The sequence below is a fragment of the Hemicordylus capensis genome, chromosome 3 (genome assembly GCF_027244095.1).
Source record: "Hemicordylus capensis ecotype Gifberg chromosome 3, rHemCap1.1.pri, whole genome shotgun sequence".
NCBI classification, from domain to species: domain Eukaryota; kingdom Metazoa; phylum Chordata; class Lepidosauria; order Squamata; family Cordylidae; genus Hemicordylus; species Hemicordylus capensis.
Genome location: NC_069659.1, coordinates 35,490,022 through 35,516,195, shown reverse-complemented (window position 1 = coordinate 35,516,195; position 26,174 = coordinate 35,490,022). Strand labels below are relative to the sequence as shown.

At 49.4% G+C, this 26,174-nt stretch overlaps 1 long non-coding RNA gene across 1 annotated transcript in view; it reads left to right on the top strand.

Annotated features, from left to right (window-relative positions):
• Positions 1 to 25,943, top strand: part of LOC128351298 (uncharacterized) — a 126,958-nt gene extending 101,015 nt beyond the window's left edge. Inside the window, exon 3 of the long non-coding RNA XR_008319693.1 lies at positions 25,241 to 25,943. This is a non-coding gene — a long non-coding RNA (uncharacterized LOC128351298). The remainder of the gene's footprint in view (positions 1 to 25,240) is intronic.
• The last annotated feature ends 231 nt before the right edge of the window (positions 25,944 to 26,174 follow it).

Sequence of the window (26,174 nt, the reverse complement as noted above, 5' to 3'; positions counted from 1 at the left end):
TTTTAAAACACCCGAGTTAAGAAGTCCTTGGAGAGTCTGCTGGTCTGAAAATGCAGGGTAAGTGTGTGAGTGTGGATACATTAACTGATTTATTATTATTTATATAAACAACAGTACCAGAGGTGTGTAGGCAAAGATTTGGCTGGTGAGTTCAAGATTTGAACATCAGCTTTCCTTACTCTCTAGCTCCTGGCCCCACACTGCCCATTTCTCTCCCCTCTACTCTCAGTCTCCTCCCCCTGGCTCCTCTTCCTCCCTCCTCTTTCCCTCAGTCTTCCTAGTCCCTCCCTCTTCTAACTTTTCTTTTCTTTTCTTTTTTCTTTCTTTTTTTAATTAAAGAGTTTTATTTTATTAAATATAGGAAAAAAGAACAAAAGAATGCCCCTCCCAGGGCCTCATGCTGCAGGGAGGGTTATTTGTCCCAGCCCCGTCTCAGCACAAGCCCTGGAAGATGTCCTATTGGCCAGGGACACTGCAAGGGGCGGGGTTCAAGCAGCAGCTACGGCTGCTCCCTGCCCCAAACTTTCAGTTGGTGCTTGGCTTTCCCCACCCTCCCTTCCCTAGGCACAGAACGGGCTAGTGCTGGTCATCCTTTTGGGGGCCGAGTAGGAATTTTTGGCTTCTAACTTATTGGCTGTTGGGGTTTCATTCTGCTGACCAAGTTGTTAGTTAGTTAGTTAGTTAGGTCACAACTGGTCAGGGACAGTGCGGGCTGGGTTGTCAGCAAAGGGGATTTTAACATTGGTGAGCACCCTTGGGCAGTTGAATAGGTTGAGTGGTCAATTGCTCCCTTGTGGTTCTTGTAGCCCAGGGATGCTGGTTGACCATGAAACCAGCTTCAGGATTTCACAAATCCTAGGGCTCAGCGGTCACGGAGATGCAAAGGCCTGGAAGTGTCCAGACCCCTACAGGGTTGAAAATGAATGGACAGAAGCGGGTTCTTGTCAGGGTGTGTTGCCCACTTAGGACGCGGGTTAGGGCTGTGAAGTCTGAACCCAGTCTTTGTTAAGCCCGCACTGTCAGGCGGGTGGAGTGTTTCCCTCCTACTGTCCACTACTCAATTAATTAATTGAATTAATAAAGTTGTGGCCTGTTATACCCAACACTTGGTGTCTGTGTCTTCTTGGGCTAGGGTCTGGTGACAATGGTTACATCTCTGAGCTTCCAATTTCTCACATATGAAGTATAACAGAGTTTACACAAAGCAAAATCTCTTCCATCCTAACACCTTCCCCTATTCTTTAACCGAATTGAAACGAGATCAGAAAATATGCACATACAGAAAAAGTACAAAGCAATCTATGTTATTCATAAAAAAACCTTGGTTACATATCCAGATAAACCTGATTCCCACATATTTTGTATTCTGAATTAGCCACAAATAAAGTAAGCATAATCATAAAGCGAATCTTCCTTTAATCTTAATCCAAAATATATCTTCTGATATGAGTTGTACTGTTGAATACCAAATGATTTGAACCGGATTTCATTATTAATGGGAATCTAGTTTGGGTTAGAATTACAAAGCAATCTATGTTAATAATGGGGGTGGGAAACACCCTCGGTTACATATCCAAATATACCTAGCTTACGCATATTTGTGTTCTAAATTAGCAACACATAGCCACATATAAAGTAAGTTTAATCATGAAGCAAATCTTCTGTTAATCTTAATCCAAAATATATTTTCTGAAATGAATTATGCTATTGAGAAGAATACAAAATGATTCAAACTGGGTTTCGTTATTAAAGTTAATCAGGAGAAAGAAAAAAGATAATGATAATGATAATAATAACAACAACAACAACAACAACTGCCTTTGTAAAGAAGCAGATGAAACCATGGACCACCTAATCAGCTGTTGTAAAAAGATTGCACAGACTGACTACAAACAAAGGCATGACAAGGTAGCAGGGATGATCCACTGGAACATCTACAAAAAATACAAGCTACCTGTAGCCAAAAATTGGTGGGACCATAAAATTGAAAAAGTTGAAGAAAATGAAGATGTAAAAATATTATGGGACTTCCAACTACAAACAGACAAACATCTGCCACACAATACACCAGATATAACTGTAGTCGAGAAGAAAGAAAAACAAGTCAAAATAATCGACATAGCAATACCAGGGGATAGCAGAATAGAAGAAAAAGAAATAGAAAAAATCACCAAATACAAAGATCTACAAATTGAAATTGAAAGGCTGTGGCAGAAAAAGACCAAAATAATCCCAGTGGTAATTGGCGCCCTGGGTGCAGTTCCAAAAGACCTTGAAGAGCACCTCAACACCATAGGGGCCACAGAAATCACCATCAGCCAATTACAAAAAGCAGCTTTACTGGGAACAGCCTATATTCTGCGACGATATCTATAACAATTGACAATAAAATTCTGGCATCCCAGGTCCTTGGGAAGGACTTGATGTCTGGATAAAACAAACCAGTCAATAACACCTGTCTGACTGTGTAAACAAGAAATAATAAAGAAAAAAGAAACATCATCTAAACTAAATTGGGACAGTCCCCCCTAATGTTATATACTAACATAACTGTATCTTAACCTGCCTCCACATAAACGGAACTTTATCTTTTATGTATTCTTCTGATTGATCCTGATCCAAAATTTTAAACTTCCTCTTGCATTATATAATCTAATAATCTAATGATCTTGATCTTATATCTAGGTCTTCTAATTAATCTTAATCCGTGATTTGTCAAATACTGATAGGTATCTTTGCAAAATCCTGAACTTCTTCCAGCAGTGTAACTAATAATCTTGGTCTTGTATCAACTATGATTAGTCTTATTCCAAAGTTTAATCAGATACTGTTAGAGAGAAAATTTGCATTTATAAATTATTTTGGGTCCAAAAACATATATATTTGCAATCTTCTGTAATCCGGAGAAGGTTCCTGCCAAAAAGACACCGCCCATCTGAGTTTGATTCTTTTTGCCAAAAATTTAGTAGTAGTTGGAAACATTGACACTCGATGTGTCTTGACAATCTGTGGATCCACTGTCAAGTTGATTCCACATTCTGAGAGAGAAAAACTTTGCATGAGAAAAGTTTCTTCTGCAAAAACAGAGCAGGAGCTTATGTCAAAAATTTCTGTAATGTCAGAGAAGTCTCCTGAGTCAAATCCTGAAAGCTGTAAAGGGCCCTGTAGCAGACCTTCTCTAACTTTACTTTTCAAGGCTCCTACTTCCCTTAGCCCCTTGCAAACTCATCTCCTGATTCCCCCTTTTGTAAACTCCTGCTTCTTCTCCTTGATTCACAAGGCCCTGTCTAGGATCTGAGCAGCTCAGCCAATGGCATGCCAGAAACCTCTCTGCCTTTCCTATCCCTTAGTGACATTAGGCAAAGGGTGTCAAGGTCTGGCCCACGGCCAGGGAAGTTCACGGCTTGGCTGGACGCTGCTGACTGAATGACGTGCGTTGAATCTCAGCAATGAGTAGGAGTCTGGTGCTGTAATTTATGGAACAAGCCAAGAGCTCCCAGCTGGTAGGAATTTACGTCTTGTCAGCCCTCAGCGATAGGCGTTTGCTCCTCCTAACAGCTTCTAATTGCGTTCTGCGTTTAGAACGCCTGAGTTGTTGTGCTGTCAATGGTATTTCATTGCCTAGTTCTTCCTCTGATTGGTCTCTCACACTTTCTGCTGATTCAGGCTGCTGTGCCTGTTCTAAACCATCAGCTGGATCTATCACAGCTGTCTCAGGAACGCTGACAGCCGGGTTCTGCCCCTCAGACACTCCTGACTCGGCCGGAAAGCTGCCAGCCTCCCTTTCCTCCTCGCTGTCGGAGCTCAAGAGCATGACAAAGGGGCCATTCACACAACCTGTCAGGCGGGCAAGTGGGGGGGGGAAGGCTTCCCCCCAGATGATCATTGTTTCCCTGGTGGGAGCGCGCTCTGTGCTTCCACATGATCAGCCCAGCTACATGCAGCGCAGAGCAGGGTGGATGTCACTCATTGTCCCAGCCCCTAGTAATCCCACAATGCACCACACAAGTGCACGGTGCATTGTAGGGATCCCCCCTGTGATGGGTGGGCACCCATCAGTGTTGCAGTGCTGGCTGAAAGGAGCTGGCACTGACACATGGTCAGGTAAAAGGGGTTAAGGGAGGGCTTTACCTTGTTTAAGAGGTGGGCTCCCTAGGCAGGTTTGCTGCCGAGATGCCGTCAGGAGGAGTCACAGGTCTTCTGGCAGTTTTCATGGGCAGCTGAGCCCATTCTTGGCTGCCTTAGCCAGGTCTTGGCTGATCATGAGAACAGCCGTGAACTCAGACAACCACAGCTACCTAGTGCAGTACCATATGGATCTGTTATATTGCATTGGTGAATAAAAATGAATATCTGCTTCCCATTTTAGGGAAATTATCTATGCTTAAATTTTTCATTTGCAGGAGTGCTTCTGTAAATCATTTCATTGATTAGAATGTTAATGAAAGATGCATTTATATGACACGTTAGACACGGGAATGCTCAGGAAGCTCTTGCACAAATAAGCATGTGTACACACCATTCCATTAAGGACTCCAGTAACAGGAGTAGGTGGTGCTAACACAGAATAACTGCAGTCTCTTGGAGATGGAGGGTGACAGGGCCAATCGGGTTGGTAGTAGCGGTTGTCTAGTCTGGGCAAATGCCTGTGCCCACCAAGGGCCCAATAAGCCAATTGTGCTTCCTACATTCTTTTCCAGTTAATTGAGGCCACTGATGAGTTTTGCCTGTGGGCTTCCATAGGCCTAGAACCAGCCTTGAAAGTAAAGATGCAATGAGGCTATTCACACACACAGCAGAATCCAGGCTAAGGGAGCCCAGCCCGGTTTCTGCAGCGTGTGTGAACCATTAGCAAACCCGCCTATGTAGCCTCCCCATTTTCTTGGTCATGGGTCTGCCACAGCTGCTTGCAGCCATGGCGAGCACACTTGGGGAGAAGAAAGGCTCCCAGTAATGCACCATGCACTTGAGCAGTGCATTGTTGGAGCTCCAGGGGAGGGGAGCCATGCGGTGATGTTTCTCTGAGCCCAACCCCCATAGCAGCCGAACGAAGCACGGGTGGCCCACAGGAAAGCCACCGTTTGTCTGGGCGGGTGATCCACCCACCCAGGGACCTCTCCATGATCATCTGCAGGGAAGGGAAGGTAAACCCTCCTTCCCCACAGTTAGCCTCGAAGCTCTTCTCACTGATTGTGAGAAGAGCTTCATTGGTTTTTTTCTGCAGTCATGGCTGACCTTCCCATGAAGCATTTCCTTCTTCCTCTAATGTGTGCCATTTTCTCCCAAATTGGGCTAAACTCCAAAGCAAGGGGAATCATTTTAACTTCTGCTTGAGCGATGAAAATATCCAAGGCCACCTCTTTGCAGTGAAAGGCAACTTCACTTACAACTAGATGTGGGTCATGCTCACCTGTTGAATTTCCTGCCTTCACACCTGATAGAATCATCCTTGGTTCTAGCAAACAAGTTTTTGCTTGAAAATAGACAACTTTCTGAATTTGTGGTTTCAAACTGAGAAACACATTACCCTTCTAAATAATGTTTTGTGCTACTTGATACTTTGAGATTAATAATATCACACAATAAAAGATCACGTGACAGGAAGAAATGCATCTTTATGTCATCCCATCTGCACATTAGCATTTGAATGTACTGCACCGCTCTATCTATGTCGTTATCAAAAGTGCGGAAGCACTTAGAATCTCAGTGCAAATGTGGCAGTTTGGTTTTATGCTTGAATGAATACTTAATATACAAATAAAGAGAGAATACTTCTGTAAGCAACGTTTCCATCTCCAGGGTTGACTACTACTATTTCCAGACTCCAAACAAAACAGGATTGAAATGTCTTATACAAACTTTAGGAAATTAAGTCAATGAGACTTTACACATGAGGCTCTACACATTAGCTCGCTCTCCCTGCAGACAATCACCCGAAGAGCCCTGGGCAGCCAGATCGGCCACCCACACAACAACTGGCTCCATCATGGAGCTGGTAGGGGCTGTGGTGATCAGGGGCCGCTTGGTGAGTGTGTGGGGCATCCCAAGGCTGGGAGGCTTGCTTTAGCCTCCCCACGGGGTTTTCCTTGCAAGTCGCTGCAGCTTGGAGCTGCGCTGTGGTGACTCACGGTTGCCGAAATGAGGTTAGCGAAGCACTCGCTCTGCTAACTTCATTTAAGTGGAGGGCTACTTTGTCAGGCTAGCCGCAAGAAAACCACCAGGTTCTCTGTACTGCAAACTGTGCAAGCGAGCCCACAAGTCCGGTGGTTCTCATGATGGGGGCAAAACCAGGCGGGCTCCTTTAGCCTGCTTTTACCCCATCATGAGAACAGCCTCAATGGCTGATACATTGACCAAGGATGCAAGGATATAGTAAGACACAGCCTAACAGAATTTCCCAACTGCACCCATGTAGCAGGGAAGCAGCCACCTTTTGCACTCCTCCTTTCTACAGGAAGCTTTCTGCACTGCCTGAAAATATGTCTCCAAGGGCTGCACAGCACTCAGGGACATATATGTGTGTGGCACAGAGGGCTTCCTGGAGAAGGGGAGGGTGTCAGAAACTGATACTTCCTCACCAAACTAGTGCTGTTATTTGGAATGTTCTGTACTGGTGCAGCAGGATATATAAATCATACACATTAATTAATAATAAATTAATGGCTTACATTGACCCCAACTATGTCCCTTTCATTGGTTTTCAAGAGGTCTTCATTCTATTGCTAATTTTGGCTCAATTGTGCCCCATAAATGAAAGTATCAGAAACCTGCTATTTAGAAAAGAACAACCCTGTTTTTTAAATTTAAAAAGACTTTGAAAACCTCCTGTTTACAGTTTTGCCTTCTGCTGTGTAAAAAACTTTGCCTCTTCACAGCCTTTTTAACATCATGGATGGGACTTTCCCTCTATTTGCATGTCTTCCCTTGAGAGGTTTTTTATCTTTCTCTAATTGACTAATTTAGCTAAATGCCATGTTGTTATTGTGGAAGCATCTTTCTAAAAATGGAGTCTTGGTCTTTCCGCTTCCAAAAATGGCATTCTGCCTGCACCACAGCCACCACCTTAACCTTTGTTCTGTCCTTAGAGCCCAAATGAAGTTTCATTTGAAATTTGGTTGGGAACACTGAATATCTTTGGTGGGCCTCTTTTTTCTGCCTCCATATTGATGGAACCAAAACTGAGATTGTCAGATTCAGAGCAAATTTCACTCACTGCAGTTGGATCTACAGTGACCTGTTGTCCAGTAATCAATTCCATGTGCACATATGTGCAGTTTTATAATTGCGGCTGACATACTGTGCAAGAGTATGTCAGCCTTGTAACATTGTGCTTGTGCAATTTGTGTAAATTGTATTACACAAAAGTAAGCCCATTGGGGAAATGGGTTTACTTTTGGGTGGCACAATTTGCACAGATTATGCATTTGTGCAACTTACACAAATGATATATTCTTGCACAGTAAGACACTGTCAGCCAGTGTTTGTCCTTAAATAATGAAAGAAATTCACCTATCCAGACACATGTCTTGCTTCCACTAAAGTTCAAACTAGAAGTTACGTTAAGAGAGTGTTGAAATCCTGTGATGGGTACCCCCCCTTTTTTTTCCCTTTTTACAAAAAGCAGGTGTGGGGTGACCTTTCTGGATCAGGGCTGAAGTGTGAGGAGAAAGAGATTCAACTCCCCACCCCCCGCACACACACACACACTGCTGTTTTCACACAGAAAATCCCTATCCTTGAAATTGCTATTTTCTCTAGTTGGCAAAGTTTGCCTCATGCAAGTTTTATGCATGGGGTTGGGTGGGATTTATATTCAATTTAAAAATGGTGCAAGGGAAACAGGTTAAGCATCTCTTGCATTTGCTGCCATCACAATCTGAATTACCACCCCCCTTCACACACACAATTTATTTGTTTATTTTATTCTTTAATTTATACACCACCTTTCATTAAAATAATCCCAAGGCGGTTTACATTATCATGAAAATGCACAATTAAAACAATACACAATTAAAAGTACACATCTTTAATTTAAATATAAAAATTCTACATATCTATCTAAAAGGTTGTAAACCTATATAAAACAGTAAAACATAAAACACAGAGCAGCAATAGCAAAAACAGTTCTCTCATATATAATCAAACAGCAAAACACAGTTCTCTCAAATAAAAGACAATCTCTAATATAAAAGCCTGGGTGAAGAGCCACATTTCCTAAAAACTGTGATGGAGACTGAGGAGTGAATGCCAGCCGGGAGAGCACTCCAAAGCACGAGAAGGCCCTATACCGCATTCTCGACAGTTGAGCCTCCCTCACCATCAGCATGTAGAGCAGAGCCCCCCTCCAATGATCTTGTCAAGAAGGTATAAACCCTTGGGAGTAGGCAGATCTTCAGATATCCAGGGCCCAAACCACTAATGGCTTTAAAGGTCAAAACCAGCACCTTGGATTCGACCTGGAAACAAATTGGCAGCCAATGTAGCTTTTTCAAAATGGGTGTAATATGGTCCCAATGGGTTTCTCCAGATAAAATCCTAGCTGCCACATTTTTCACTAGCTGCAGTTTCCAAATGTCCTTCAAGGACAGCCCCACGTAGAACATGTTACAGTAATCCAGCCATGATGTGACATGGGTAACTGTGGTCAATCTGCCTTCTCGAGAAAGGGATGTAGCTGGTGTTGGGAATTCTCTCTGGTAAGAGATACCCTTCTATTACAGCAGAGTGCACAGAGGCAAAACACAGCGGAGTCTGCCTAGGCATGCGTGTATGCTGAGAGTAAAACTTGGAACCAGTTCATAGTTTCAAATCAATATAAGGAGTCTTATTGGTGAACTCCACTCTAGATAGTAAAGTAGCCAGCTAGCTGGATGCAGAGGGATGGAATCTACACCTCTGTAGGGATGTGCATAAAACCGGTTCTCCCGGTTCGGTTCGGGTCCGAACCGGGTCCGGACCGGACCGGGGTGGTTCGGTTTTGGTTTTGCCAGACCACCCCCCCGGTCCGGTTTCGAACCGGTTCGGATCCGAACCGAACCGGTTCGGATCACAAAAAGTGGCTGGTTTTGAAGGGGACATTGTGTTCTACCTGCCACCCAAATTTCAAGTCGATTGGACCTTCCTCTGATTTTTCACAAATTTTTTTCAAAAAATAAATTTTTGCCCATAACTCACAATGTGGAGCCCTTAGGGGCAAAAAAGCTGGGGTGGGTGGTAGCCACCCATGGGTGTCCTCCACCCCAAAAATCCCAAGGCAATTGGTGGCTCCTAGTATTATTGGTGAATTTCTGAAGAAATTTTTTTTTCCATTGGCTAGAATGGGGGTTTGGGGCTGCCCCAGACCCACCTCTGTGGGGTGGCAGCACCCCCAAAGTGGGTCCTGGGCCATGGCAAAAATGCCCTCAGTCCCTCCCAGCAATCCCCGTAGAGATAGGGGTGATGGTTCTGTTGTTTTTCTGAGGTATTCTGAGTGTAGATTCTATGATAGCTTATGAGATTTCCAATGAGACACCATGAATCCACTCTCATTTGCTATCACAGAATCCACACTCACTCAGAACACCTCAGAAAAACAACAGAACCATCACTCCTATCTCTACGGGGATTGCTGGGAGGGACTGAGGGCATTTTTGCCATGGCCCCGGACCCACTTTGGCGGTGCTGCCACCCCACAGAGGCGGGTCTGGGGCAGCCCCGAACCCCCATTCTAGCCAATGGAAAAAAAATTTTTCTTCAGAAATTCACCAATAATACTAGGAGCAACCCAACAATTGCCACCCCATCTTTTTGGCGCCTCTCTCTGGGCGCCCTAACACGTAACACCTAGTCAGTCCATCTTAATGCCTACCTACTACCACCACTCCTATCCAAGCAAGTAAGAGGAGGACACTCAGAGAGACAACACCCACTCTCTGATCTAACAAAAAGGCCACTGCTGTGCTGCCTGCCAGCACAGCAGCAGCAGCGGAGCAGCACACTAAGCACAAGAGCAGCACACACAGAGAAGAAGCAGGAGGCGGAGCAGCAGAGCAGCAGACCTGCCGCTCTGCATGATGGGTGACGTGATGCCCAAAGAAACCACCGCCTCACTCAGTGCCTGCCACTGACTAGGCCCGACAGACAGAAGCCAGCCAACCTGCTCTGCTCTGCTCTGATGCTCCCCATGGATGATGCACACACACCCTACATCTGCATCCCAATGACCAGACCAGACCAGACCAAGTGCGCAGAGTCAGCACAGGCCAGCAGCCACCAGCCCAGAAACAACAACAGCTACTACTGCTACCACCACAACCAGTGTTGCCGCTACAATAACATTCCCAGTCCAGTCACGCGCGCCACAGCCTGAGCCTAGCACACAGCCAACAGCTGCTGCCAGCCAGTGCCTGGCAAGCCCAGCCAACATGAGGAGGAGAGAGCTAACAAGTAGACGGCGCACGCACATCACCAACCCATCACGACGGCGCAACTGCAAGGGGAGAGGGCACAATTACAGGCAGGAGGAGGAGGCAAGGCAATCCTAGCACAGATTTGAAAGTTTAAAATCCACCAGGACATCTTCTAGAATCTAGACTTCTGTTTTTTCTACCACCAGCTGTAGTGTCTAGTTAGTCAGTGTGCTGTGCAGCTGAGCTGAGCTGAGCTGAGCTGCATGTGAGGAAGGGTGATTGTAGCTAGTTCTTTAGTTTCAGCAGACTGAGCATTGAGCATGGGCAGTGGCCTTGGGAAGCAACACAATTACACGACACTCACCTGCTGCTGCTGGTTCTAGAAGTTGCCTCTTCTCGTCTTCACCTCTTCGTGTGTGTGTGTGTGTGTGCAGTGAGTGCATGCCTTTTGCCTTGCTGGAAAGAAATGCTTCTCTGGTCCACCACCACATATCTGCTCAAGGACACAGAGGCCCAAGGCAGAGGTGGTGGCACCAGTGTGAGTGCATGTGTGCTGGTGGTGTTTGCCACCACAGGTGTTTTGTGTGTGTATGTGTGCGCTGCTAGCTAGGAGGGGGGAGGGAGGCAGGGAGGGAGGCTGGGAGGCAGGGGGGAGGAAAGGGGAGGGGGAGAGGGATGTAGAGGGGATTGAAGGGGGGAGGGTCCGGCTCAGAGTTGGTCAGCCACATATTTGTGCACACACGTGCTCACGTGTGTGCTTCGGTGGGAGAGACCAGACTCTCATCATCTGCCAGACCGGGGTTGGGGGCAGGTGAGGCGGTGGTGGGCTGGAAGGGAGGGAGGATGGAAGGTGGTGAAGAGGAAGGGGAGAGGATGAGAGGGGAAGGATGGAGGGAGGCATGGGGGGGAGGAAAAAAAACATGTAGACAGACACACACCACACTACACACAGAAAGCATCCACACACAGAGACAGTGCTAGGCATCCATTCACACAGACAGACAGACAGACAGACACACAACAGGAAGAGACAGACTGAGCCTGCACCACACACACACACACAGACCCAATTCCCCCCCTGCACAGTTATCAATCAATATGTTGTGTTGGCAGCCAGTTCATTGCTATTCTGATGGTTTTGGGTTTTTTGCCATCAGCCAACATCAACAGTGACCACAATCAAGATGAACATAAGATGATAATAATTCATTCGTTTCATTTCAAAAAATCACCCAATCATTTTCTCCATGTAAACCAAGCCCCCCACACATGATTTCTGGTGACATTTTCAATAAAATCAATTCATTTGGCATTCATCATTTTGTTCTCCCTTTGTCACCTTTTTTTCTTTCTTTTGCATAATTTTGAGGCTTGATTTTGACATGGGGTTTTTAAAGAAAAAATTATTTACATGTTTATTTACATACAGTATTTACATATCTACACTGCATTTTTGAACGTATACCCGCCGCTGCCGCTAAGTCTAGTACTCCGTGGGCTGTGCTACTTTGGGGGTGTGTGCCGTGCCCACGCCAGGTCCCCAAATGCTGACAGGTGGATAGATAAAGGGCCTGTGCTGGTCAGCATTGGGTTTCTTTTTAGGTGGGCGTGGGCATTGTAAACATCTGGCCAGTCGCAGCACTACAACTACTACTACAACTGCATCTCTGTGTGGGCACACTACACGCTGCGACTGGCTGGCACGGCTCAGCATCTGTCACATCAGCTCAGCTAGAGGTGGAAGGGGGGAGGGTAGGGATAAGCACAGAGTTCGAGCCAGGCAGGTGACCAACCATGGGGCAACCCACGGTAATCACTCGCCCGTCTCAAACTGCAGCTTGGGGTAGCCCAACAGGGGGAGGTTCACCTTAAGGAAGACCAGCTGCTCCACCAGACCAGGGTCCAAGCGGGGAGCGAGAGGGTGTCACCACGTCCCCGGCACGTGAAAACACCCGCTCGCTCTGGACACTGGTTGGGGGGCAGGAGAGGAGGCGCACAGCCACCACCGCCAGGTCCGGCCAGACTTGGCGGCGGCTCGCCCAGAACTGTGCGCAGTCCACGCCGTCTCCCTCCACAGGCTCCTCCAAGTACTGCGCAACGCATTGCTCAGCACTGGAGGGGGGCCTGGCAGGTCGAGCCTCCCGCATACCAGGCATGGCGCCATAGCAGAACCGCTGAAACCACTGGGCGGATCTCGAGTCGGTAGCAAATGGCTGCTGCGATGGCGCCGCCTGGGATGCCGCGCTGCTGGACTGGGAAGAGGGAGGGGAAGGGGAAGCTGACGCCGGCTGGCCGCCCATGCTGCTGCTGGGTGCGGGTTGGGCCGCGAGGGCTGCCCCCGCACCACTACCAACACCCTGGTCTCTGCGGGCCCTAGCGGCCTCCTCCTCCCTAACCTTCTCGACCAGGATGCCCTTCCACCTGGGCAAGTCGTCGGCACTCACGGCATTGCCCTTGAGGGCTGGGTGACAGAGACAAGCGAGGACATACTCCTCCCTGTCTCCCAGCACATCAACGAGCCGCTTGTCAACCCCAGACCTCAGCCTCCCAGCCAGAGCACGACCCTCTGGCGTGGTCAGAGAGATATGGAGTCCACCCATCAGCTTCTCGAGACCAACAGCTGTGGGCAGCGCCTGGCTCAAGGGAGTGGTGTCGCCACACAAGCCCTTCGTGGCAAGCTGGAAGGGCTCGAGTGCCGACACCGCCTCGGACATCTGCTTCCACTCTGCGTTCGAGAAGTCGCAGACATCCAAGGACTCGTCCCTCGCCAGGGCGACAAGGGCTCTCTCCTGCTCCAACAGGCGCTGGAACAGGAGGAAGGTGGAGTTCCACCGCGTCTCCACATCCGTAGGGATGAGATGGCGAGGAAGGCCAAGGTCATCCTGCTTCTGGCGAAGCAGTCTCCTGGACTTCTCGCTGCGGTGGAAGTGGGCGGCCAGCTTGCGGGACTTATCCACAAGCGTGGCCGTGGCAGCAACAGCACCTGCGATGGGGTGGGCCCCCTTCTCCTGGGACGCCCTCAGCTCCTTAAGGCCAAGGGCGTCCCTGACGGTCAGATGGAGCGTGTGTGCCATACACCGTATGTTCACACAGTCCATGACTGTCTCGACAGCGGCGGTAACGTTGGCTCCATTGTCGGTGACAATGAAGCCGCGGGAGAGGTGTGGACACCCGCCAATCCACTCCTCTATCTGGCGGTCGAGTACGGCCGCCACCTCCTCCGCGGTGTGCCTCGTGTCCATCGTCTCCACGTGCAGGACGGCCCACCTGTGCCGTAGTGCATCGGGAGCCGCGCCGGACCCGGAAGCATCGCCCGCGGAGGTCCCCTCACTCTCCGGTCCCCACCAGTGGGCAGTGAGGGCCAGGAAAGAAGCGTGCATCCCACTGACACTGGTCCAGAGGTCAGTCGTGAAATGCACGCTTGTCCCGGCCGGAGCTGCACGCAGCTTGGCCGACACGAGCTCCCTGCACCGGCGGTACAGGGAGGGGACCATGTTCCGGCTGAACGTCGTCCTTGAGGGGATGACGTATTCGGGAGCCAGGTATTGGAGAATCCGGCGGAAGCCGTTGTTCTCGACCACCTGAAACGGCTGGTCATCGGTGGAAATCATCTCCCCTATGAGGCGGGTGAGGTGATGATGGTCCACGCGAACAATACGCTGGCTGCCCGAGGACTGCGTCCACCGCTGGACGGGCAGTGTAGCCTGCCTGCTGGCTGGCACACTGCCGCTGCCCGCCCTAGTGGCAGATGCACAAGGCGCACTAGCGCTGCCAGCCTGTCCCCTGAGACCTGGGTGGTGACGCTCTAGGTTTCTCCACATAGGCGTCGTACCCAGGTGCGCAGGGTCCCTTCCACGGCTGACAAGCATCCTGCAGTGGACACAGCGGGCGTGGAATGGGGCATCTTGAGGGACCTCAAAATGCACCCATGCACCACTGCCCTTGGCCTCCTGCGCCCTGGGCGCCGTCCTAGGCCGTTTCTCGCAGGGTGGCTGCAGTCCTGGGGGGGGGGGGCGGCCGCCGCTGCCTGCCCACTGCTGCCACCCAACCCGCCCCTTCCGCCCTCCACAGCGGAGGAAGGGCCCGGCTCAACTGGCATCGGAGAGGCAGGCCTCTCCTCCACCACCTCGCCAGACCGCTCCCCACCAGAGTGTCGGGCTTCACGAGGGGGGGCCCCACTGAGCGGCGAAAGGATAGGGGGAAGGGGCCCCAGAGGGAGGGAGAACCTGGCTGCATCGCTGCCAGCCGCACGGTCCTCACCGCCCTCTACCTGCTCTTCCAACTCCACAGTCTCCTCCACCTCAACAACTGGCGGTAGCTCAGCAGCACCTGGTGCCGCCGGCGAGGAGGGACCCGCCACAGCCCTAACAGTGCCTCTGCCTCTGCCGCGATTGGCAGCAGCAGGCGTGGGGAACTGAATCCTGCGCACCAAAGATGGGGCCGGAGCAAAGAATTCTCCAATGGGGAGAACTGGGGTGTCCTCAGGCTCCCCGCGTCCTCTCCCTCCCCGTGCCGCAGGCGCACCCCGCACCTGGCCTCTCCCACCTCTGCCTGCCAGCCTTGAGCGAGCCCTGCCCGCCACACGGCGCTCAGACATGCTGCTAGGTCAGAAGGAGGGAGACTTTAGGAGGAAGGCCAGACAGGGTCAAAAAAATAATTTGGAGGGGCTTAGGGGCCAAAAAAAAGGCAGCTGATTTGGAGGCGGCGGGGGGGAAGTTTGTTTTCAAAAAAGGAAGCCAATTGGGGGGAAAGGAAGACTTTTTGAGGGGGGGGGAAGCCAATTGAAGTGAGGGGGAGGGTGTCCTTTTAGAATTTGGGACTCGGGAGTCAACCAAGCCAATTGGGGAGATGGGTCTGGGAGGGTTTTTTTTTAGAAAAATAGGGGGTTAAAGGGTGGAACCCCGGTGTGGGAGGGTGGCACGGGCAGTTGGGTGGAGTAGTTGTGGTGTGGGTGGCAAGTTTTTAACTTTTTTTGGGGGGGAGAGTGGATGGGGGAAGGGCACAGCACCTACCGGGGGTGGGGGAGGGATGCAGTCAACGCTTGGGAACCTGCAGATCAAAGGAGGAAACCCTTATTTAGTGAACTGGAACACAAAGTGTGGGTTCTGGGGGGTGGTTCTCAAGTAATGCTCCTGTGGGGGGAGCATCAAACTCAATGCAGCCTATTTAGTGACTCTAAATTGCACACAACCAAAACCAGAACCCAGTCACACCAACACAGAGGTTGAACCCACCCACTCTGTGACTCTGCCTGCCCAATGCCATGGCAAGCAAGCAGCAGCAAACACTTGATGGCAGCCTCATGGATTGAACATCATGATCATCATCATACGTGTGTATTGGCCCAGCATGTAGTGGCAGCATCAGAGCCCAGCCAGGACCCCACTCAGACTGCCCCAGAGGCAAGGAAGCACTCTGGCATGGCATGGGCCCAGCATGTAGTGGCAGCATCGCATCAGAACCCTGGACCCCACTCAGACTGCCCCAGAGGCAAGGAAGCACTCTGGAAGGCACCTGTTCAAAAACCACCTGCAAGACGCATGCAATGCAACGCAACACACAGCAGCAATTTCTTTACTGGGCATGGGCATGAAGACACAAGTTTTACAACAGTACATCTCCTCTCCAAGGTTCCCTCCCTCCTCCCCACACCCAAATGCATTTCAGAATAGGGGTGTCCCTATTTAAAACCGCCAGCTAGGGAGAGAAAGGGGCAACAAAAGGTGCACAATCGCACACGCACTAACCCCTCTTCTTCCGGTCCTTCTCCTGCCGCTCACTGCTGGTCACGGATTCGCCGCCGCCAGCCAGCCACCCTGGGCTGAGACACAGCAGGGCGGCCGCACGAGGCACACAGGCAACCGGGGTAGTTCAACAACGATGGAGGGGCAGAAGTGAGGAGACAACACTATTTGTGTCGCTCAACTCACCCCCAAGCAGAGACAAAATCAACCAAAAACTATAAAAAGAAAAAAAAAACCGATGGCAGCCGCCAGGTGGGTAGGCTACTGTGTGTGGCTGCAGCTGTGGGAGAGGAGGTGGAAAGTGAAGGGGAGCAGAGAGAGAAAAGACTAAGAGAGAGAGAAAAGAGAGGGGGGGCAGGGACAAAGAGAAAGAGAGGAGAGAGAGAGAAAAGAAAGAGAGAGAGAGGAGAAAGAGAGATGATAGAGAGAAAGAGGAGAGAGGAGAAGCGCAGCGCAGCAGGGAGGGGGGATTCAGGTGTGGGGGGAGGACACAGCAGTAGCAGCGGTCCAAAGAGGTGGGGGGAGCAGAGAGGGTGTGTGTGGTTGGGGGCTAGTGTGTGGCAGGGGGCCTGGGGTAAGTGGAGAGAGTCGGGGGCAAGGAGGAAAAGAGGTGGGGTGGGGGGAGCAGAGAGGGTGTGTGTGGTTGGGGGCTAGTGTGTGGCAGGGGGCCTGGGGTAAGTGGAGAGAGTCGGGGGCAAGGAGGAAAAGAGGTGGGGTGGGGGGAGCAGAGAGGGTGTGTGTGGTTGGGGGCTAGTGTGTGGCAGGGGGCCTGGGGTAAGTGGAGAGAGTCGGGGGCAAGGAGGAAAAGAGGTGGGGTGGGGGGAGCAGAGAGGGTGTGTGTGGTTGGGGGCTAGTGTGTGGCAGGGGGCCTGGGGTAAGTGGAGAGAGTCGGGGGCAAGGAGGAAAAGAGGTGGGGTGGGGGGAGCAGAGAGGGTGTGTGTGGTTGGGGCTAGTGTGTGGCAGGGGGCCTGGGGTAAGTGGAGAGAGTCGGGGGCAAGGAGAAAAAGAGGTGGGGTGGGGGGAGCAGAGAGGGTGTGTGTGGTTGGGGGCTAGTGTGTGGCAGGGGGCCTGGGGTAAGTGGAGAGAGTCGGGGGCAAGGAGAAAAAGAGGTGGGGTGGGGGGAGCAGAGAGGGTGTGTGTGGTTGGGGCTAGTGTGTGGCAGGGGGCCTGGGGTAAGTGGAGAGAGTCGGGGGCAAGGAGGAAAAGAGGTGGGGTGGGGGGAGCAGAGAGGGTGTGTGTGGTTGGGGGCTAGTGTGTGGCAGGGGGCCTGGGGTAAGTGGAGAGAGTCGGGGGCAAGGAGGAAAAGAGGTGGGGTGGGGGGAGCAGAGAGGGTGTGTGTGGTTGGGGGCTAGTGTGTGGCAGGGGGCCTGGGGTGAGTGGAGAGAGTCAGGGGCAAGGAGAAAAAGAGGTGGGGTGGGGGGAGCAGAGAGGGTGTGTGTGGTTGGGGGCTAGTGTGTGGCAGAGGGGTGTTGGGGGGAAGGGGAGGGGGCAACAACAAACAGCAAAGGAGAAACTGGAACAACTCGGGCAGCAGCAGCGATTAGGCTGGATGGGGTGGTTGGGGGAGGAGCTGGGCCTGGGCTAGGGTAGGGTCTGGGAGGAGGGAGGGTGGGGGGGGCAGGCAGGGGGGGAGGAGGAGGAGGAGGGTAGCAAAATATATAAAGCAATATATATCAAGAGAACACAAGCCAGAAGTTTAAAAAAAAAAATTAAAAGAAAGACTATAACCAGCAGAAAAAACTTGGGGGTGGGGGTGTGGGGAGGGGGAACCAAACACAGACTCTGAGGGGGGCCACTAAGTGAACAGAGACAATGAAACCACAATTGCTGCAAATTAATAATAGCAAATGAATAAGTGGAACCAAGCAAAGAAAACTGGACTCGGTTTGGCAGCAGCAAACTTGGGAGAAGGCTGGATGGGGTGGGGTTGGGGTGGGGTGTGGTTGGACTTGGAGGGGCAAGTTTGGAGCAGGGAACCAAAACTGATTATATGGGACAACAAGAAACAACAACAGAATCCTCTGGGGGTGGGGGGGAGGGATTCAGGGAACCAACTCGCAGGGCAGCAGCAGTCAGCAGAAATAAACAAAATGGTACAATTTAAGCAAAACCAGCAAGCAATATATAACTGAAACCAATGGAATGCAATGTGAAAATCAAAAAGTTGGACAACAACAAGGCAGGACAAAGAGCAATAATTAATGGAAGAAGATTTAAAGCAATGAGGATGCAGTGGGTGGGAGTGGGGGAGGGGGAGGGTAGGCCCAAAGGATGAGAAGGGAAAGGGGGGGGAGGGGGGGAGAAAAGCAGACAGACAAGGAACAGGGAAAATTGGGGGAAATTAAGAAGAAAGTAAAGTGAAGTAACACACAGTATACAGACAAGAGACAGACAGAGAGAGGAGACACACAGAGAGTCACAAAGGGCAGGTGGACAAAGGATTAGACAGAGCACACACAGAGAGACACAGGACACAGTCAGGACTCACAGAGACACCAGAGCAGCCAGCAAAGGGCAAGCAGGTCTCAGAGATGATCCCACAACTGCAGCCAAGAGAAGTTTCCAGAGAAGAGGCTTGGGTTTATATAGGTTTGAAATTCCCTCCTTTGGGAGCCCCCACCTTTGCACTCCCCCCACGGCCAACAGGGTGCCAGCTCTCAACAGTGCAACAGCCAAGCAGCCTACCAGACCAAAGGACTCATTCTGGCCAATCAAGGATCAATAGCGCAGCCAATACAATGCCTGGAAATAGCATCACAAAATGGATGCAAGGAGGAGCAAAAGTTTCGGGAAGGAGACACAAAATGGAGGACACACTTGGAACTTTAAAGAGACACTCCAGAGACTCAATTTCATTCCCGAACCGGTTCGGGAAACCCGAGCCGGTTCGGTACCGAACCGGCTCGAATTCGGTCCGGCTCGGTCCCCGGAAGGGCCCGATTCGGTCCGGGATCGAGCCGCCGGATCCGGACCGGTTCGGACGAACCGGTCCGGATCCGAACCGAACCGCACATCCCTACACCTCTGCACACATGGTGCAGGGAGAGAGGAGCGTGGGTGTTGCAAGGGAGAAGAAAAAGAGAAGGGGAAGTGGCAAGGCAGGCAGGAAGGAAGGAAGGAAGGAAGTCCCTGAGAGTAGCAATCTACATACCAAAGGAATAGTGTCAGAGCAATAGATGGCCAATGTCTTGACCACTAGCCTTCCGACTCACTAATTTGTCCCCCTCTGTCACTGAGGCATGAGCCAGTGCAGAGTCCTTCACTTTCAACAGCTGGCGCACTAGCTGAAGTTGTGCAAAGGCACTTCTGGCCACTGCCTCCACCTGAGCATCCAAAAGCAAAAATTGATCAAGCAGCACTCCAAGCTGCATACTTGCTCTTTCAAGTGCAACCAGAACCAGTCAAATCCCTTCATCCTGATGGGCTCCCTACTAATCAACAGCACCTCCGTCTTGTCCGAATTCAGTCTCAGTTTACTAGCCCACATCCAGCCTATCACTGTCTTGAGCCCTGATTCAGGTCATCCACTGCCTCCCTAGGATCAGGTGATAAGGAGAGATAGAGCTGAGTGTCATCGGCATATTGCTGAGAACTCAGACCAAGTCCACGGATGACCTCTCCCAGTGGTTTCATGTAGATGTTAAAAAGCATGGGGGACAAAACTGAGCCCTGTGGGACCACACAGGCCAGTGGCCATGGAGGTGAGCAGTAGTTTCCCCAGAACCACCTTCTGGATGCTCCACACAAGAAAGGACCGAAGCGGTGCCCCCAATCCCCACACTCAAGAGGCAGTCCAGGTCAATGGTATCAAAAGCTGCTGAGAGGTCCAGCAGAACCAACATGCATGGATTCCACCCATCAAGGTCCTGGCATAGCTCATCCACTAAGACAACCAAGGGAATTGGAGTCCCATACCTAGCCCAGAAGCCATATTGAAAGGGATCTAGATAATCTGTATAATCCAAGACTCTCTGCAGCTGAGACGCCACCACACTATCACCTTGCCCAAAAAGTTAAGATGAGAAACAGGTCCGTGTTTGTTCAGGTTGGAGGGCTTTTAAAAATAAAGGGAGGGCTTTTAAAAATAGGGATCTCGCCACCACCACCTTGAGGCATGATGGCATCCTGCCCTCCCTTAATGAAGCATTGATAGCCTCCAAGCACTTGTCCGTACCCTTCCTGGCAGATTTTATTAGCCATGAAGGGCAAGGGTCTAGAACACACCATGTTGCCTGCACACTGCCCATGATCTTGTCCACATCCTGCGCCAACGGAAAAGAATCCAACACAATAGGACCAGATGATACCCGAGGCACATCTGCCGGAACTGCCAAAGCTCTGGAGATGCGAGCAACTTTATCAGCGAAGTGGCATGCAGACTGGTCACAATGGGCTATAGATGGTTCCTCCCCCATTACACGGCAGCAGGGGGATATTTGAAGCAATGACTTTGCTACACGGAAAAGCTCCTCTGGCCTGCACTGAGCAGACACAATGGAGGCAGAGAGAGAAAATGTTTCTTAGCTGCCCCCATCGCCACAGAGCAGTCCCTAAAATGGGCTCTAGCTTGTGTTCAGTCAGATTCGTCATGACTCTTCCTCCAGCATTGTTCCAGCCATTGCCTGAGTTGTTTCATTGCCCTGAGCTCCCCCCAAAACCAAGGAAACTCCCCAAGGACTGTCTGGAAACCAAGCTGATCTATCAGCTGTTCTAATTGGTCCATCACCCACACAGACAGTAGTCAAACTAAACCCTACCAGATGATGATCTGTCCATGACAAGGGAGTTATATCAAATTTCCCCACCTCCAGAGCATTTATTTCCTGGTCAACAAAACCAGATCCAGAGTGTGTCCCACCATGTGGGTAGGGCCCGATACTAGTTAAGATAGCCCATGGTTGCCATGGCAGCCATGAAATCCTGAGCCACCTCTACTGGGGGGGGGGGCGGGCTCATCATGGACATTGAAGTCCCCCAAGACAATGAGTCTGGGGGAACCCAACGCCACCTTCGAGACAACCCCTGCCAGCTCAGGTTGGGAGATGTGCTGCAGGGTAGTCAGTACACCAGGCCTGCACAACATAAGGCCCGGGGGCGGGATTCGGCCCGCAGTGACTATTTTACTGCCCCCCAGGTATCCTGCAGCAATACAGGAGCTGGAAACTACCTTATAGGGCCATCCTGTGCATGCTTTCTCAGAAATATGCTCCATTGGTGTGCCCAGCGAGGCTTACTCCCATGTAAGCATGCCTAGGATTGCAGCCTGGAACTAGCAACAACAATTTAGGGAGAGGAGAGGACTTGGCATTTGTTTGAGGCTGGCATGGGGATGGCATGCACTCCAGAGGCCCCACTGATTGAGCAGGGACAGGACCTATTCTCTGGCCACTATCCTTGGTTAAAACTATGGGTCCACTGACAGGGGGGATAGATCCACAAGTAACTAATAATATTTTTAATTTTATTGTAATAATGTACTAAAAGTTGACCTCGGCCCCTGCACGCCAAGTTGTAGATGGTTCTGGCCCACCAGGGCATTTGGGTTGTGCAACTCTGCAGTACACCAACAGAATTCTCACCACAGTCTATCTCGGAGGCACACCCTCAAGGGCAAACACTAAAAATTCTGAGATTGCCAAACTAGGCAATCTCAGGGGGGACCAAGGGGGAAAGGTCTCATGATAGATGACTGCAATGCCCCCTCCCCGACCCTCATGGCATGGTTGTTGAAGGATCAGAAAACCTGGAGAACAGAGCTAAGAGAGACCAATCCCACCCAGCTCATCCAACCAGGTCTCCATCACATATACCAGGTCAGCATGCTCATCCACAATCAAATCATGGATGAGATTTGCACCCTCTTTGCACAAGACTGCCACTCACTCTGGGCCACCCCAGCACCCCACAAGTGGCTTAAAGGTTTTTCTCCATAGGGAAGAATGGAGATTTCAGCAGCCCCATAACTGCACTTGGGGGGTGCTGGGGTGGCCCAGAGCGAGGGTGCCAACCACCTCCATGGGTTGCTAATCCATGGGGTACTGGGTTTTGTTGTTACTGAAGTGTTCTGAGTGTAGATTCTTTGGTAGCATATAAGATTTTCAATGACAAACCATGAATCCACTCTCATCTGCTAACCTTAAAGACACATAAACTTCAAAAATCACTTAAAACTCAGCCCTTTGCCCAATTCCTTTCAAATAATTCTGATAGCTACCTGGCCCCCCTTGGGCACTACCACCCACCACACTTTGCTCTAGGCCACTCCTTTCTCCTCGACGTGAAGCTATACATTTGCTGCAATCCTCATTATTCTCTATGGGGAATTCCAAAATAATTTTAAAATTCACCAATAATCAGAGGAGTGTTCGATTGCCTTGGAACTTTGTGGATAGTAGGCACCCCTGGTTGTCTACCACCCACCCCACGTTTGTGACCCTAGGTGCTCCACAATAGGGGATATGGACTGGTTCAGGTCCCATTATACCCTATGAGAAAAAAATAAAAATAATATTCAAAAATTCATTAAAAAATCGTATGAGTGTCCGATTGCTTTGGGGTTTGGCTGGCAGGTACCCCTGGGTGCCAGCTACCATCCTACCAATTTTTGGATGTCCAAACTGGTTCAAACCAGTTCAAACCAGTTCAGAACTGTTCAAATTCAAACTGAACCAGGGGAGGTTCAAGTAAAACCAAAACTGAACCACCCCCTCCTGGTTCGAATTCGAACCGAACCAAGCAAACCAGTTTTGTGCACATCCCTATTGCAGGGCAGTGACAGCAGGAGAGATGGCATGCCTCAGCTCTGGCCTGTGGGCTTCCCAGGAGCATCTGGTGGGCCTCTGTGTGAAACTCTAGATAGGCCTTTGGCCTGATCCAGCAGGGCTGTACTTATGTAAGCGGAGCATGATAGAGATGTGCAGAATGTTCTGAGCTCAGACATTCTGATTCAGAACAGGCCTTCTGGAGTGTTCCGAGCTTGGAATAGAACACCCCTATAAAGAGGGACCTCTTCCAAGCTCAGAACGCATGCACCTGTGTGGAGGCCAGGTGAACTCCAGGGATGCTCCACCGCTGCATGGGCTGCTGGCCACAGCGCTGCAGTGGCAGCTAGGAGTGCCCACCCGGCTTGGCGCATTACCGCTGGTAAGAGAAGAACTTCAATTACTTTAATGTTAAAGGTATCTGTAAGTGCTTGGATTAATTTAATGCTAAAGGTACCTCTAGCCACCCTTTGGTGGCACCCTCATTATCTTAATTTTTTTTTAAAAGCCGGAACACTCAGAACGTTCTGAACAGAAAGGGTTTGTTCTGTGGAAACACCGGGTGTCCCTGGTGTTCCAGTATGAACATTCGGGCCATTTTGTGTTCTGTTCTGAGTTTGGAATGGAATGGAAAACCTATTTCGTGTCCACCCCAGAGGAAGAAGAAGTGAGGAAGCCACTATCAACTAGTCAATCCTAATACTTTTATTTGGATGCAAGTTGTTTCAGTTGGATTTATTTCCGTTAAGGAATGTTTAGGATCGCTTTGTAAATGTGGAGACTATACGTACAGCAGCAATACAACTCACATCAAATTCCAAAACGTATCTCAAAACAATGGAAGGAGGGAAGCACAGAGAAACCTATTACTGTCCCCCAATTCGTTGTGTGTGCTCATAAGCTTCAGACAGATTGATTTTGCAGAGTTGTAATCATGTCTGGAGTTCCCATTAGAATAAAATGTCAGGAAGCACAAGCTTGGAAAATTACTATAGTATTGGTGTTAAATGAACCCGGGTCATTTGAAGTCGATGATGTCACTCAGTATTCTAGCATAAAAGTACGAACATCAATAAAGAAACTGCAGACGGAAGGCATGGGACAGGGAAAGACGGAGAGCAATGAACAAGAAGTTCTTAATATAAATTCAGGTATTCTTGATTGCTTTTCTAATAGTTAGCAGAACACTTTTTAATGCTATAGGAAAAAGATAAAGCAAAAGCACCTCCCCTTCCCCCGCCCATGTTAAGAATGGAATTTCTCCCTCTGCCTCTGAATACACAAGAGGAACGTGAAGGCTCACATGTATTACTAAGGAAATGGCTGAATATGTTTAAAACAGCTGCACATATCAGTATAAACAGGGCTGGATTTAGGGGCAAGTGACTCAGGCAACCAGTTGTGGGGGAGCACAGACATTTCAGCCAGTTATTCTTAAATTTTTAGAACTTTATATAAGATAAGAGGAAACACAAATGGCTTTTTCTTTCTTGCATATATAGCATGAATAGATACAGATTTTGTTAGAGGTTGTTGATTTTTACCCACAATAGGTAAAACAGCAGAGCACTAAGGAATGAGCACACGCTCCAGTTACAGGGTAGGAAGCAGAGAATGGTTCGGATATTGCAGCTATTTAGAGAAAACACATGGAGATCCTTGTATGACTAAACACTAAATATTTATTTGTTAAATACACTTAGATAGGAAAGACCTATCTCTAATCTAAAGGACTACATAGTGGATAGGTAAGGAGAGAGAGAGATGTTTCCATCTGCTCTCTAGGAGGAAAGGAAGGATTGTGACTCAGCACAGGAAGTGCTGCAGAGTCAGTTCAGGGGTCATAGAGTAGGGACAGATAGGGAGACCCTGACTCACTGTCTCTACTCCCAATGCCCCTAGTGGTCATTAGGACAGTTGGTGCAAAAGGTCAATGCACTGGAAGTTCATCTCCAACAGATTTACAGTTCCATGTATTCCATTTCCAATCTCTTGCATTGTCTTATCAAATAAGGCAATTTGAGAGATAGATTGTGCATTAAACGTTTGAAAGGGAATACAAATGGAATTAAAAAGAAGGCACAGGAGTATTGAAAAAACAGAGGTTGGAACCTAAGGTACTTCTCACCTGCAGTTCCTTTTGGTCTAGGGCCAGCCTTGGGTATGCATGCACAGTTCCTTTATTCTTTGATAATGACAATGGAAGAGAATCACTTATGTGGCATGGATCAGGACTGGACTGGATCGGACCTTTCCCCCTTAATCCAAGATCTCATTCTGCATCAATTGTACTTGAAGGAGCTTTCATTCTGAGTACAGTCATGCTTGTTTTCCTTTATTCTGGCAGGTGAAGAAGACAAGATGAGCCTTCAGTGGGGTAAGAATGTAAGAACTATCTGCTGCATCAGACCAAAGGAGAGGCTCCAACTAGGGACAGTCCCTGATTTTTGTTATCACTCAGTGGTAAATCACTGGCTTACAGACAGTGCAGCATCCAAGAGGGATGCGGGCGTTGTGGCTGTGCGTGGACATCAGTGACAGGGAAGACATGACAGCTGGAGAGCAGAGTGGTGCAGTGTTTTTGGTTAATCCATTCCTTGATCCAGGCCAGCTCTTGAATGGTGCTGTAGGTTCTTTTAGTCCAGTTCTGTGTTAGAGGTGGGGCTAACAAACAACCAGCAGCAAGAACACTGAAAGCAGTCTTCACTTGCCTCTCTGTAAATAATATTGGTTTCTATTTCTATATAGAACATCTTTGTCCCACTATAAATGTTAAAGAGGAAATGAGGGAAGCCTTGGCTATTGAGCAAGTGTGTGTTTTTTCATTTTCTCTCGCCTGATTATGAGATCTGTAATAGGATTGGTTGATATGGGTACTGTAATAGGATTGGCTATTTGCTGTTAGTCTGCTGAGTCATGATGCTTATCTACTGTATGCTTGCTTGCTTCAACTACTAGAACATAGCACTGAAGCTGATGTGTTACATTGAAACGTTTGCTGGTTCTGGGCATCTCTTTTTATGTTTTATGCATTAAAGGAGGTCTTTGAAGAAGTTTAATATCTATTTCATTAAACCATTAACATTCCTGATTCTACTCTACTGCCTTGTCCTTGTGTGCCCCAATGTTTTCCTCTCATTTCTACAAGCAGGTACTCTCTTGTTTCCCTCCACGCAATAAGAACATAAGAACAGCCCGGCTGGATCTGGATAAGGGCCTATCGAGTCCAGGATCCTGTTTCACACAGTGGTCCACCAGATGTCTCTTAGGGATGTGCACGG